Here is a 12,055-nt window from a genome sequence, read left to right as displayed (position 1 = left end):
TGAATTCCTTCATACAGCCCTGCTTGTTTCCATGCATACATGAGTTTTTTGAAAGAGGCTCTGTAGATGTGCACTCAGTGTGTGAGTGCTACATAAGTTACAGCCCATTTACCATGAGCTGAACTAGCAGAGAGCAGGACACAGAGACAACTAACCCTATGAACCTGAGAGTGTAGTTAGCCAATGAAATGAGCAGCTGCCCTTTCAGTAAGAAGAACCTTTCCAAAGACATGCTTGTCAGGTTAACTGCTGATTCTAAAGTGTGCGTTTGTGTGACAGTAAAGGGTCATTGGTCTGTCCGTGTTAGCCTGATAGAAGAAGTTGATGAGAGGATGTGCACCACGAGAGAGCTGCAGGGGAAAGGAAGTCTTCATGCGCTGGATGTTAAATGCAGAAGCTACTTCTGTGCCTCACAGTGCTACAAAGAGTCTGCATAGCTGTATGAGTGAAACCGTGCAACGACGTGGAACGTGTTGTTGTAAATTTGTTGTTCTATGTGAAAGTAAGAAGCTCAGATGAGTTTGTAAATCAGATAAAATAAAGAGCAACATTTGACTCTGACACACTGTAATGAAACAGCTGCTTCCTAACATGCAGCTAAACTGGAAAGTTTGAAAATTCAACTGGTTAATGGAATTTTTCAAACTAATGGCTCCAGATGTGCAAATGTGTGAAAGCTTGTTATCTGCTGCACCACAGATAAACATAGCTCTGAAACACGTTTTCATTTTGATGTGTTTTTGTGCGCTCCATCAATGTGTGCGTCTGTGCTTCATGCAGCAGAAACACATCAAAGGTGTCAGGCTTTGCTCGCTGCTCCTTCAGGCTTCACTATCAAAGATATAATTAAGCTAAAGAACACCTACAAGCACTTTATTATCTCCACATTTTCTTTTATCTTCCTGCTGCCTGGATTCCTGCAGTTTGTTGTCGAGGATGAAGAGCAGCGAGTCGGCTAGTGTTCAGCTATAATCCTGAAGTTTGGGATAATCCAGGTCCTCCGGGGCCAAGGGGAGGGAGGCAGCGAGCAGACCCAGACTCCTCTCTGGTGACAAAACTCCACAGAAGTCAGGAGGCGTTTTGGCTCATTTGAGTGTCTGTGACATTATGATGAAGAGAACCACAGGAGAGACTGAAGCACACCTCTGAAGATCTGCTGATCTGTTCTTATGTCTTTCCTTAGTCTCCATCATGTTTCAGTGTGCCAAGTGTGAGCCAACAGTTTAGGCTTCAGGCTGCTGTAAATACTTTACTCTTGGTCTCTATATGATCGTCTCATGCACAGCTGGCAGGAAGTAAAACTGCAGATGAGATGATGGTAAAAGATCAGTGGGGATCAATTTGAAATGTAAATCATGTAGCTACTCTCTCAGTGTCCAGGAAAAACACGCCGATACATTCCTGTGCATTAAAGTGGCCAGCACCACCAACAAAGGTGAATGCAGGAAAGAGTTTTGGTGCAGAGCTCGGACAGTTCGTATTCATCACACGGCCAGCTGCTCGCCCGTGCAGCACTGTCATAAATGGACTGGTTCCTATATTCACCTCTTCACACCCATACCAGCACTTGTTTCTGTGCTTAACTGCTGTCTATGTAGCACTCACACTGCGATGCATTGGAGAGTAACCTGGACTTAGTATCGTGCCCAAGCAGACTAGAGCAGTCTGGTTGAACCAGCAGCCTTCTGATTGGTAGATGACCTGGTCGTTTGTTCAGAGCGAGGTTGGCTCACATTCATACGGAGCTCCCTGACCTGGCATTTCAGGTCTTTTGATTTAAGTCCGTGCACTTCCAGATGTGTAGTGAAACTTGGAAACAGCCACACCTGTGGGCGAGATTCATCCAGTCTTGATCTTGGCCTAAACCACGAGATGAAATCAGTGGCTGAGGTGAGAGATCAGGCTTATCTTAAAGCTCGGGCTACAGTAAAGATTAGGCTCAGGTTGTAGGTTTAGGTTAGGCTTCGTTAAGCTTGGTCTGGGCTTGTTTCCAGCGTGATTGAGAGCGTGCTCTCTGAACAGACTGCAGCATGTGTGGAGAGGAGCTGCTCCACATAGAAATCTGCATATTCTCCTCTTTGAGGAAATAATTAACTGTGCATATTTGACCTCTTACTCTACGTTCTCTGGGCAGTCGGGGTTAATTATGATTGTTTGATCATTACCTTTGTCTCCCAGCTGTGCAGCATTTTCTCACACATACAAAACACCCCTGCCCTCTCTCCCCCTCTCTCATTCTCCCTCCCGATGAGTTCCTGTGTTTATCAAGCCATTAGCTGTTGGTTTACTGTGTTAATAAGTGTTAATGTGCCATAATGAGAACAAAGCACCGCAGATTACTGGAAGCACTGTTGGCCCGCCTCCCGTCTCCTGTCAAGAGGCTGCGCAGCGGAGAAGGAGGAGGAAGAGGAGGAGAAAGAGCAGCATGACTCGGGTTACCACCTCAAGTCTGCTGCTCAGAAATATGAGAAGATGAAGACCTGGTCTGAGCTTCTTCTTCACTACACGTGTCTTTTAGCGTGGCAGCATGCTGCACATTCATGCTGCACGGTACACAGCGTAATAAGTGTCAACATTTCCACACTCAGATCTCTGCAGGATTACTTTCCTTAAAGCAGTAACAGTGGTACAGTGCTGACGCAGTTCTAAGGTCGTAGCAGCTTCCAGTTTGCATTCAGGAGACAGACACTATCTCTGCTTTCAAGATCAGGCTTCAAACGTTTAGCTAAAGCATATAGTTAGGGCTGCACCAGGTGACCCTGAATCCTCCCTTAGTGATGCTGCAATAGACGTAGCTGCTGGGGGACTCCCATGATGCACTGGGTGTTTGTTTTTGTTACACCACCCTGCATTTAATCATCAGTTATATTAACCTCTGGCTCTCTTCCACAGTGTGTTTTCATATTGTCTTCCTCCAACCAGCCGCCCCTCCCTGAGCTCTGCTGGAGGTTTCTTCCTGTTAAAACGAGTTTTTCTTCCCCGTTGTCACCAAAGTGCTGCTCATAGGGATCATCTGATTGTTGGGTTTTTTCTGTTTTCTTTATTTTATTGTCAGGTCTTCACCTGTATGTGCTGTGTAAATGAAAGTAAAGCCCCTCTGGTGGAAGTCTGCTGGTCCTGCTCCATCATGGGAGGGTTAGAGGTGCAAATGTGGCCAACAAAAGGTCCAGGTAGCAACAGACGTGCACCTTGGGAGAAATACACGTCGTGCTACAACTCATACTGAAAATCCACGGACCATATCGGCCATGTCGAATTTCACAGCTTGCTTCTCATTTTCCATAAAATTCAGTCGCAGATTTAGGAATTGAATGGCTGACCATGTGATGAACCTGGCTGTGCTGCTGTGGGACATTTAAGACCCTTTAAGTTCATAAAGGTTTCAGTTGTCGGTGTGTTTGTGTTGCTGCTGGCGGCTTGCTGTTCGTGAGCAGCGGTGCAGAGACAGTGATGCATCACGGCTCGGTGAGCATCTCTGCGTGTCCACCAGCCAGCGTGATGACTTTGCTTTTCCACTAAACATTTGGGTGAAGAAGTTACCCAACGTGTCTGCTCTGGGTGGGCTTGGCTGTGCTGAGCAGTGGAGGAGAAGTAACATCTCCAGAGGAAGAGGAGGCAGTAAACTGAGAGAAGAAGAACTCCTCAGGTGTCGCTTTCCTTGGGTTGATGGGTTGATGGGTTAGAGAGGCCACGCAGTGAGTAGCTGCAGCATTTCTAAGCCTCAGCACTTCAGATGTTCCCACCACTGAATCCTGTCTGTGACAGACAGTTACACACTCTACTCTCATGTCTCTTATCTTGTATTTAGGGCAGAGAACTGGAAAAATGTCAGAAATGATCTCTGATACATTAACTCCAAGTCACAGCTACAGATGTTTTACACATGTGTTTTTTATCGTGTCTGTCTTTACGGACAATAACCTGCTGCTGCTGAAGAGGGCCGAGCTGCCTTCCTCCTGACAGAGCTGCAGCACACGAGTCAGCTGTCGTCGCAGTTCTAGCGCTCCCATCCCAGCCATCGACTTATTGCATTCAAGTTCTCATTTGTTGCTGTTGAGCATCCAAATCTCACACATGCTCATTCTTACAGGTAAATGTAGGCAGGCCGAAATTCCCCTTCACTGCGGGTGATCTCTGAGAGATTCACCGAGCATCCCTGTGAGGTTTGTGCTCCTCAGCTGGAGGTAAGACAGCCTCTGACAGGCCGTGTGATGCATGTGTAAGCGTGTCACATTGATCTTGTGTGCGAGTGTGACTGCGTGTTCGGCTGTGATTCATACGGAGGCAGAGGAAGTGTATGTCCTCTCAGTCATCACCTGACACAGATATAGATCCCGTGTGTGCGTGAATCAGCGTTACAGAGCACACTTAGTCACGCGAGCTGCTCGGAGAGCTGCGCGCCTCGCGGCACGAGCACAGGTAGTCGTGCTGAAAACGTCTCGTGGAAGATTTAATCCGTCGTAATGAGCCTCGGGCAGAAGGGGGCGTTTACACCGACCTCCCTGTGTGCCGTGCAGTCACATCTCCGTGCTGTTTAAACCCCCGAACAGGCCACTGATGAAGCTCACGGGTGAGAGTTGGGCTAGTTTGTATTTAACCACACGCTAAACAAACACCATTTCAGAAACTACAGGAAGTTCTCTTTCAGTTCAACTACCTTATCTGAAGATTGACTTTTGTTATACCCAAAGTGCGAGATGCAAGCCTGAGCCCGTCACCGGTGACAGGGTCGTCTGCACGGATATTTCCTGTGAGAGTCAGACTACTTCAAACGCTTGTTTCAGGATACTTCCTCTGCTCGTGGTTCTGGTGATGGTAGCGGGTAGATATACCTCAGCTGTTCCATCTTTATGTCTGCACAGGGCAGCCAATCAGAGTTGGTGGCTTCAAAGGGAGAGGAGTCAAAACTCTTCCTCCTCAGATGGAAAACCAGGTGCTGCAAAGCACACAAAAGGAATTTACATTTCAGGAAAGTGCTAGGTGTGACAAGGAGCAGACACAGACTTTCAAAGTAAAACAGGAAACAACACAGAGATGCGGGGTTGACAAGGGGACACAGCAGACAGGGGAGACCGAGCAACTATGCAACACAGAGACATAAACCATAAGACAGAGAACTCTAGAAATTATAAATAATATCAAAACCAAAGTTCAATAACTCTGGGTCGAGGACCCGGGTACCCTAACAGGAGGTCGTTTTAATTCCTCACTGCAGGACTGGCGTGAGCAGGGCAGATAATATTGCAAGTAGCCATCGTCCCCTACAGTCTAAACGGGTGCAATGGCACGCATCCTTGTAAAAAGCTGCAGTGATGAGGGCTGGCTGAGTGAGGAAGGTGAGCAGATGTGATGTGTGTCGCGAGGATCAACTGTTGGGCTTTCAGGAGCGCGTCGATCAAAGAAAGAGCAAATGTGCCGCAGCATCGCAGCGCCTCATCTTCAGCAGCTGAAATCCCACCTTGGGGAGACTCATCTCTCCCAGTGTGAGGATTAAGGCCAGATTTGGAGAATAATACATCGCGTACAATGTGCTTATGTAAGCTGTCAGCATGTGAGTGCAGGCTCGTTCAGGCTCCATCCACCAGGACGTGATCGAGGCGAAATCTGAGCGAACAAGTTCAACACGTTGTCATCGCTAACCAACACCAAATGTTGTAACTGAACATCAGGGTCAGGTTGCAGCAGCTGATGGTGAATCCACAGTTGTGTGTAAAGTCTTCCATCTTCCTACTGAGCTGTGCCGCAGCTGTCAAACATTAGAAAGCTCTCAAAGCTCTTCTTGCTGTTGCTAAATTTTCACCCTCCAACTGAAAACCCCCGATTTCTGCATCTTTCAGTTTAAAGCTCTGCCTTCAAACAAATACAAAAATGAGAAGAGTTGTATTAAACTGCATTAAATTAGAATCCCAGGCAAACTGTGCAGCGCTCTCTGAGCGCCCAGACACAGTAGCTGCGTCCCAAAACGTCGGCTGCATCCTTCAAAGGTCGCATTTGAAGGCCGATTACGTCACAGCGATGAAGGCTGTCCCAGTTCCTCGACTCCTTCAAATGCGTCCTTCATCTCCCCGAATTTGAAGGATGGATCGGGTGTGTCCTTCGCGGCCCACCATATCCCAGAATTCATAGCGCGGCCCAGCCAAACTCCAGTTTCCAACAATGGCGGCCGCTACTAAGTTTTAATATTACTCTCATGATTCTTTCTGGGTCACAAAATAAACTTTTAGCATATTTTCAGGCGAGAAAGTAGCTGTGTAAACATCAAATATCTGCTCGGTTTATCAAGATATCGCATATTTGCAAAAGTGCTCCGATGTTTTCGGAGACGTCTGTTACCCACCAGCTCGATAGCTAGCCGGGAGCTCGAGGATCACTGGAGCCGCCGAGAACACCGAACTCCCGGCACTTCATCGTTTTCAGACCCCCGCTGTCTGTCGCTACTCAGGTCAAACATGATATATAAGTCACTCGGATAACTTAAAAATGTTATTGTTGGGCTTTTTTCAGTGTTTGATTCGTTCCTGAGTAAATCGGTTTGGCTGAGATTTATGTCGTTAGATTAGATAAAACTTTATTAAGAATGAACCCGACGGAGTTACGGCACGGTGGGGGTCAGCCATGTCTCCGTGAAGCACAGAGTGCTGCAGTCCCTCATGTTCTGAAGACGAAGCAACTACAGAAACTGTTCAGAGAATGCAGACAGGTGTAGAGACTCCAGCAGGCCCACCATGGTTGGATTAAAGGGGACCAACTGTGTCCTTATATTTCTGTCCTGCTGTTACAATGGTGGACGCTCAGACACTCAGGTCAGAATATGTTCAGTTATGTTCGGTTTCAGACCGAGGCGGTGTTCGCACTTTTGATCCCGTCTGTACTTTGTTACAGTTTTCACCAAAAACATGTCCCCAACACACACGTCGAGCAGGAGCAACAACGACACCAAGTACGAATACAGAAGCGCATGTTGTCGATCATTACCTCGTAGTATTAGCATGTATGTATGAGCAGGCCATCCATCGTACAGCATTCAAAGCTGAAACATCCATTTAGTGAGTAATGACTAAAATGATCTATTGACTGATCACAAATAAAAACATCGATCCATCAGTTTTCTGACCAGGTCGTCAGGGTCATGGGGGTGGAGCCTGTCACAGCTGTCTGATCCATCTCAGCACTCACACTCATACCTGCGGTCAGTCTGGATTTGCCCACGAGTTTAACCCCGTGTGGGCGGTGGGAGGAGCCTGGAGTGAATAACAAACAAACTTCCTGGCGTTCAGGTTCAACTCACATGATTGGATCTGCGTTGGAATGAATGGACACGTCTATATATGTGTCCACTGGTCTGTCTGTGTGTCCACTGGTCTGTCTGTGTGTCCCCTGGTCTGTCTGTGTGTCCCCTGGTCTGTCTGTGTGTCCACTGGTCTGTATGTCCACTGGTCTGTCTGGTGTCCACTGGTCTGTCTGTGTGTCCACTCGTCTGTCTGTGTGTCCACTGGTCTGTCTGTGTGTCCACTGGTCTGTCTGTGTGTCCCCTGGTCTGTCTGTGTGTCCCCTGGTCTGTCTGTGTGTCCACTGGTCTGTATGTCCACTGGTCTGTCTGTGTGTCCCCTGGTCTGTCTGTGTGTCCCTGGTCTGTCTGTGTGTCCCCTGGTCTGTCTGTGTGTCCACTCGTCTGTCTGTGTGTCCCTCGTCTGTCTGTGTGTCCACTCGTCTGTCTGTGTGTCCCCTGGTCTGTCTGTGTGTCCACTGGTCTGTATGTCCACTGGTCTGTCTGTGTGTCCCTGGTCTGTCTGTGTGTCCACTCGTCTGTCTGTGTGTCCCTGGTCTGTCTGTGTGTCCACTCGTCTGTCTGTGTGTCCTGGTCTGTCTGTGTGTCCACTGGTCTGTGTGTCCTCTGGTCTGTCTGTGTGTCCCCTGGTCTGTCTGTGTGTCCCCTGGTCTGTCTGTGTGTCCACTCGTCTGTCTGTGTGTCCACTGGTCTGTCTGTGTGTCCCCTGGTCTGTCTGTGTGTCCCCTGGTCTGTCTGTGTGTCCACTCGTCTGTCTGTGTGTCCCCTGGTCTGTCTGTGTGTCCACTCGTCTGTCTGTGTGTCCCCTGGTCTGTCTGTGTGTCCACTCGTCTGTCTGTGTGTCCACTCGTCTGTCTGTGTGTCCCCTGCTCTGTCTGTGTGTCCTCTGGTCTGTCTGTGTGTCCCCTGGTCTGTCTGTGTGTCCACTCGTCTGTCTGTGTGTCCTCTGGTCTGTCTGTGTGTCCACTCGTCTGTCTGTGTGTCCTGGCTGTCTGTGTGTCCCTGGTCTGTCTGTGTGTCCACTCGTCTGTCTGTGTGTCCCTGGTCTGTCTGTGTGTCCACTCGTCTGTCTGTGTGTCCTCTGGTCTGTCTGTGTGTCCCCTGGTCTGTCTGTGTGTCCTCTGGTCTGTCTGTGTGTCCCCTGGTCTGTCTGTGTGTCCACTCGTCTGTCTGTGTGTCCTCTGGTCTGTCTGTGTGTCCCCTGGTCTGTCTGTGTGTCCACTGGTCTGTCTGTGTGTCCCCTGGTCTGTCTGTGTGTCCACTCGTCTGTCTGTGTGTCCCCTGGTGTCTGTGTGTCCACTGTCTGTCTGTGTGTCCACTCGTCTGTCTGTGTGTCCCCTGCTCTGTCTGTGTGTCCTCTGGTCTGTCTGTGTGTCCCCTGGTCTGTCTGTGTGTCCTCTGGTCTGTCTGTGTGTCCCCTGGTCTGTCTGTGTGTCCACTCGTCTGTCTGTGTGTCCTCTGGTCTGTCTGTGTGTCCACTCGTCTGTCTGTGTGTCCCCTGCTTTGCTCCCTGACATGATAACATGTGAAAATGAACATTTTCTCCCTGCCTGCTCCTCCTCCATTTGTGCTGTCGGTATCTCGCCCGTCTCTCTCTCTGTCAGAGAAGATGAATGCTCGTCACTCCTCCCCCTCCTTCCCTCTCCCTGAGCGGCGATGTGAGTTGGATGGATGTGTGGCTGTGCCTGGTGGTGCTGCGGCACAGGAGCAGCAGGCGGACTGATTATTACAGCGCAGCACGCTGATGATGTGAGATGCGTGTGGGGTGGATATCAGGGCCAGCAGGCAGAGCATCCCCACGCTGAGTGGGATGTTTCCAAAAGGAAACCAGAGAAAACAGCCTGTTCTTCCTCATGCCAGATTATTGGTGGAGCTCGGAGTGTGATGTCAGATGGGATGTTAGTTTACATCACAGGAAGCGAAGGCCCCGCTCAAAGGAGACCAGGGAAGAGCTCTTATCTTCACATTCAGCCCAGTAGCTGCAACTTTACTCAGTTTGTTTGGAAGAAGGTACAGTCTCATCCTACAGGACAGCTACAGCCTCTTCAGATAAGAAACCCCCCTCTCTACTAGGACCTCTAAAACATGTGAGAAAGAGCCTTGTTAAGGACATCCTTTCCACCAGGTCATCCTCACAGTGTCTCAAACATTGTCAGAGACTCCTCGGTGCTCTTGGCTTTGTCCTTTGGGTGTGCCCTCTTGGTAAGCTTCCTCTGGGGCTCTGGAACCTTCTCTACTCTCCTCTCACTCTTTTTCTTTTCCTTTGAAATCTCCCCAGCAAACCTCTCAAACGCAAGATCGTAATTTCTTTCCAGGAAATGTCACAAAGTCGTTAACGTTTGCCAGAAACATCTAAATGTTCTGATAGGTATTCAGTATTTCCAGTAACCCGGGCCTGAGGCTGCATGTTTAACAAAAGCTGGAAATGTCTGAAGGACTGCTAGAACCCTCATGAGAACACTTTCTGCTGTAGGACGTTAAGAGCGGCGGCCCAACGAGCTTTTAAACTCTCAAAGAACTTTTTACTCAAGGACTCCCCGATAACGCTGACCTCTCTCAGCTCCCAGGAAGCTCTGGAGGTGGCCATGAAATATTTTCAAGAACCTCCAAAAAACTGCTTTTTAATTCAATTCAGTTTTATTTATACAGCACCAAATGAGCCCTAATGAGCAGCACTTTGGCGACAGTATGAAGGAAAAACTCCCTTTAACAGGAAGAAACCTGGCTCAGGGAGGGGCGGGGCCATCTGCCTCCTGTTGGGGGTGACGGAGGAAGACGGGACAAAGACACGCTGTGGAAGAGAGCCAGTCATTAATAATAGCTTTTTCTGGACGTTTGGCGTTTCCCAAAGAACCGCGTTGTCTTTCCAGTGACTCGTGGACCCGACTCGCACCTGAGCAGTCGCAGCGCCCTGGTGGTCGTTAGGGCACATGGTGACTTTCTACATATTAAACTGTGATGGCTCAGGCAGCCAATAACATGTGGTCGCACAACAGTGAATTATGTTTCGCTTCCACTCTCCCGTCTGCTTGTGTCTCATTAAATATGCAGAAACAGCCTCGTGCTGCCAGCCAATTGGAAGTCTGGTGTTATTTTTAACCGTCCCACGCACCTTTCTTTGAGAAATCCTCCACTTGCATAACAGATGGGGGTGAAGCCTGAGATGAGAGAGGGAAAAAAGTCGACTTTCAGAGTGAACCTGTGCCCAGAGACACATTTAGATGTGGGACAGGAAGTGTTTTATCTAGCTGCATGTCTATTTCCTCCATTTCTCCTGATATAAATAAATGAAAACTGGATGAAATAGCTGCGGAGCCTCACGTCACGCTGCGTGTAGACCCAAGGAGTCAGACCAGGTCCCAGATCGTTCAGCTGCGAGTGCATGTGGTTCAGTCTGCGGTTAGCTTGCTGAACCAGGGCAGCAGACTGTGTGGTTATTTCACTGTCTGTAGGAAGAACAGGACAGCTGAATGTCTGTGGTTAGCTCCACGACTGTAGAGGAGCGCTGTAGCAACAGCAGCACAGCCTGTGTGCACTGTCGTAACGATGTTGGTGGTTAGCATCCATGAACTAAGTATTTGTCATATAATAACACGAACAGTGTGAAGACTGATCGGGTCCTTACATATCCATATAAACCAGGTCAGAGGTCACAGCTAAACTGTGCACAAGCTGTCATCTACACACATAATTAACATGCACAACATCTGCTGTATGAACTGACACATGCATGCACACACTCACACAGAGCTACACACAACACGAGGCTGCAGAGAGCAGCTCTGCTCTGCTGGAGGATGACTCACTGTGTGTCACACACACACACACACACACACACACACACACACACACACACACACAGCGGGTAAATCAGGGCGAGCTCCTGCTGCCCTCAAAGACTTGCTGCTCTACTGTACAGGCCTGAGGCTGACTGTGTGCGAGCTTGCTTTACTCGTGTTGTGGGGACTTGAAGCGGTTTACAGCAGTCCAATCCTGGAATCGGATGACGTCAGCAAACGATACCAGGGGCTGGTTTTTCTCTGTGGTGCCAAATGTTCAAAGCTGTGCGATGAAGAGCTAAATGAGAATAATACAGTGTTTTGACTTTGGCCTTGACCTTGACCAAGCAGACTTGGTAATGTCCCGCGTTACTCTACATGCGCAAACATGATGTTGACAATAGTGGCGTCTTTAATGCACAAAAATCTGAACTGACCTCAAAAATTCTGCATGAAGAAGAAGAAGAGCGTGGAGTGCTGTGCAGTCTGACGAGGGCTGATTTTATCCGCTCAGAAATGTAGGCTTGTTAGGAAGCTCCACAGTAAGTCTGCAGGCAATGAATGGAAGTCAATGTACTGTTCTCCTACTGTGTGTGTGTGTGTGTGTGTGTGTGTGTGTGTGTGTGTGTGTGTGTGTGTGTGTGTGTGTGTGCGCAGCCTTCAACTTTCCCCTGTATGGATAGAAAGATTAGAGTGTTAAAGGGGAGGACACAGATCCCTGATTCTCCCTGCAGGGGGCCTGCGTGGTTTAACAGTCCCACAGCTGACCCACAGCTGACCCCACAGCTGACCCACAGCTGACCCACAGCTGACCCACAGTCCTGCAGTAATGGCAATAACATGCATAATGTAGATGCTCTCATACGCAGCTAACACGTGTCTGAACATAGAGATCACTGTGACATGTGCACTGGCTGTAAGCTTTGTATTGGTACTCGACCGTCCACAGTAATGTGAGGCTGGGACTGGGCGATGTATCGAGTTTTTA

The 12,055-nt window shown here is 48.8% G+C and overlaps 1 protein-coding gene across 1 annotated transcript in view; it reads left to right on the top strand.

Annotated features, from left to right (window-relative positions):
• The window catches only part of LOC113012614 (MAM domain-containing glycosylphosphatidylinositol anchor protein 2-like), a 104,568-nt gene that overhangs the window by 16,655 nt on the left and 75,858 nt on the right, over positions 1-12,055 (top strand). The window lies entirely within an intron of this gene.

Source organism: Astatotilapia calliptera, chromosome 19 (assembly GCF_900246225.1).
Source record: "Astatotilapia calliptera chromosome 19, fAstCal1.2, whole genome shotgun sequence".
Taxonomy (NCBI): domain Eukaryota; kingdom Metazoa; phylum Chordata; class Actinopteri; order Cichliformes; family Cichlidae; genus Astatotilapia; species Astatotilapia calliptera.
Note: the sequence above shows the minus strand (reverse complement) of the source record. Positions and strands in the feature narration are given on the sequence as shown.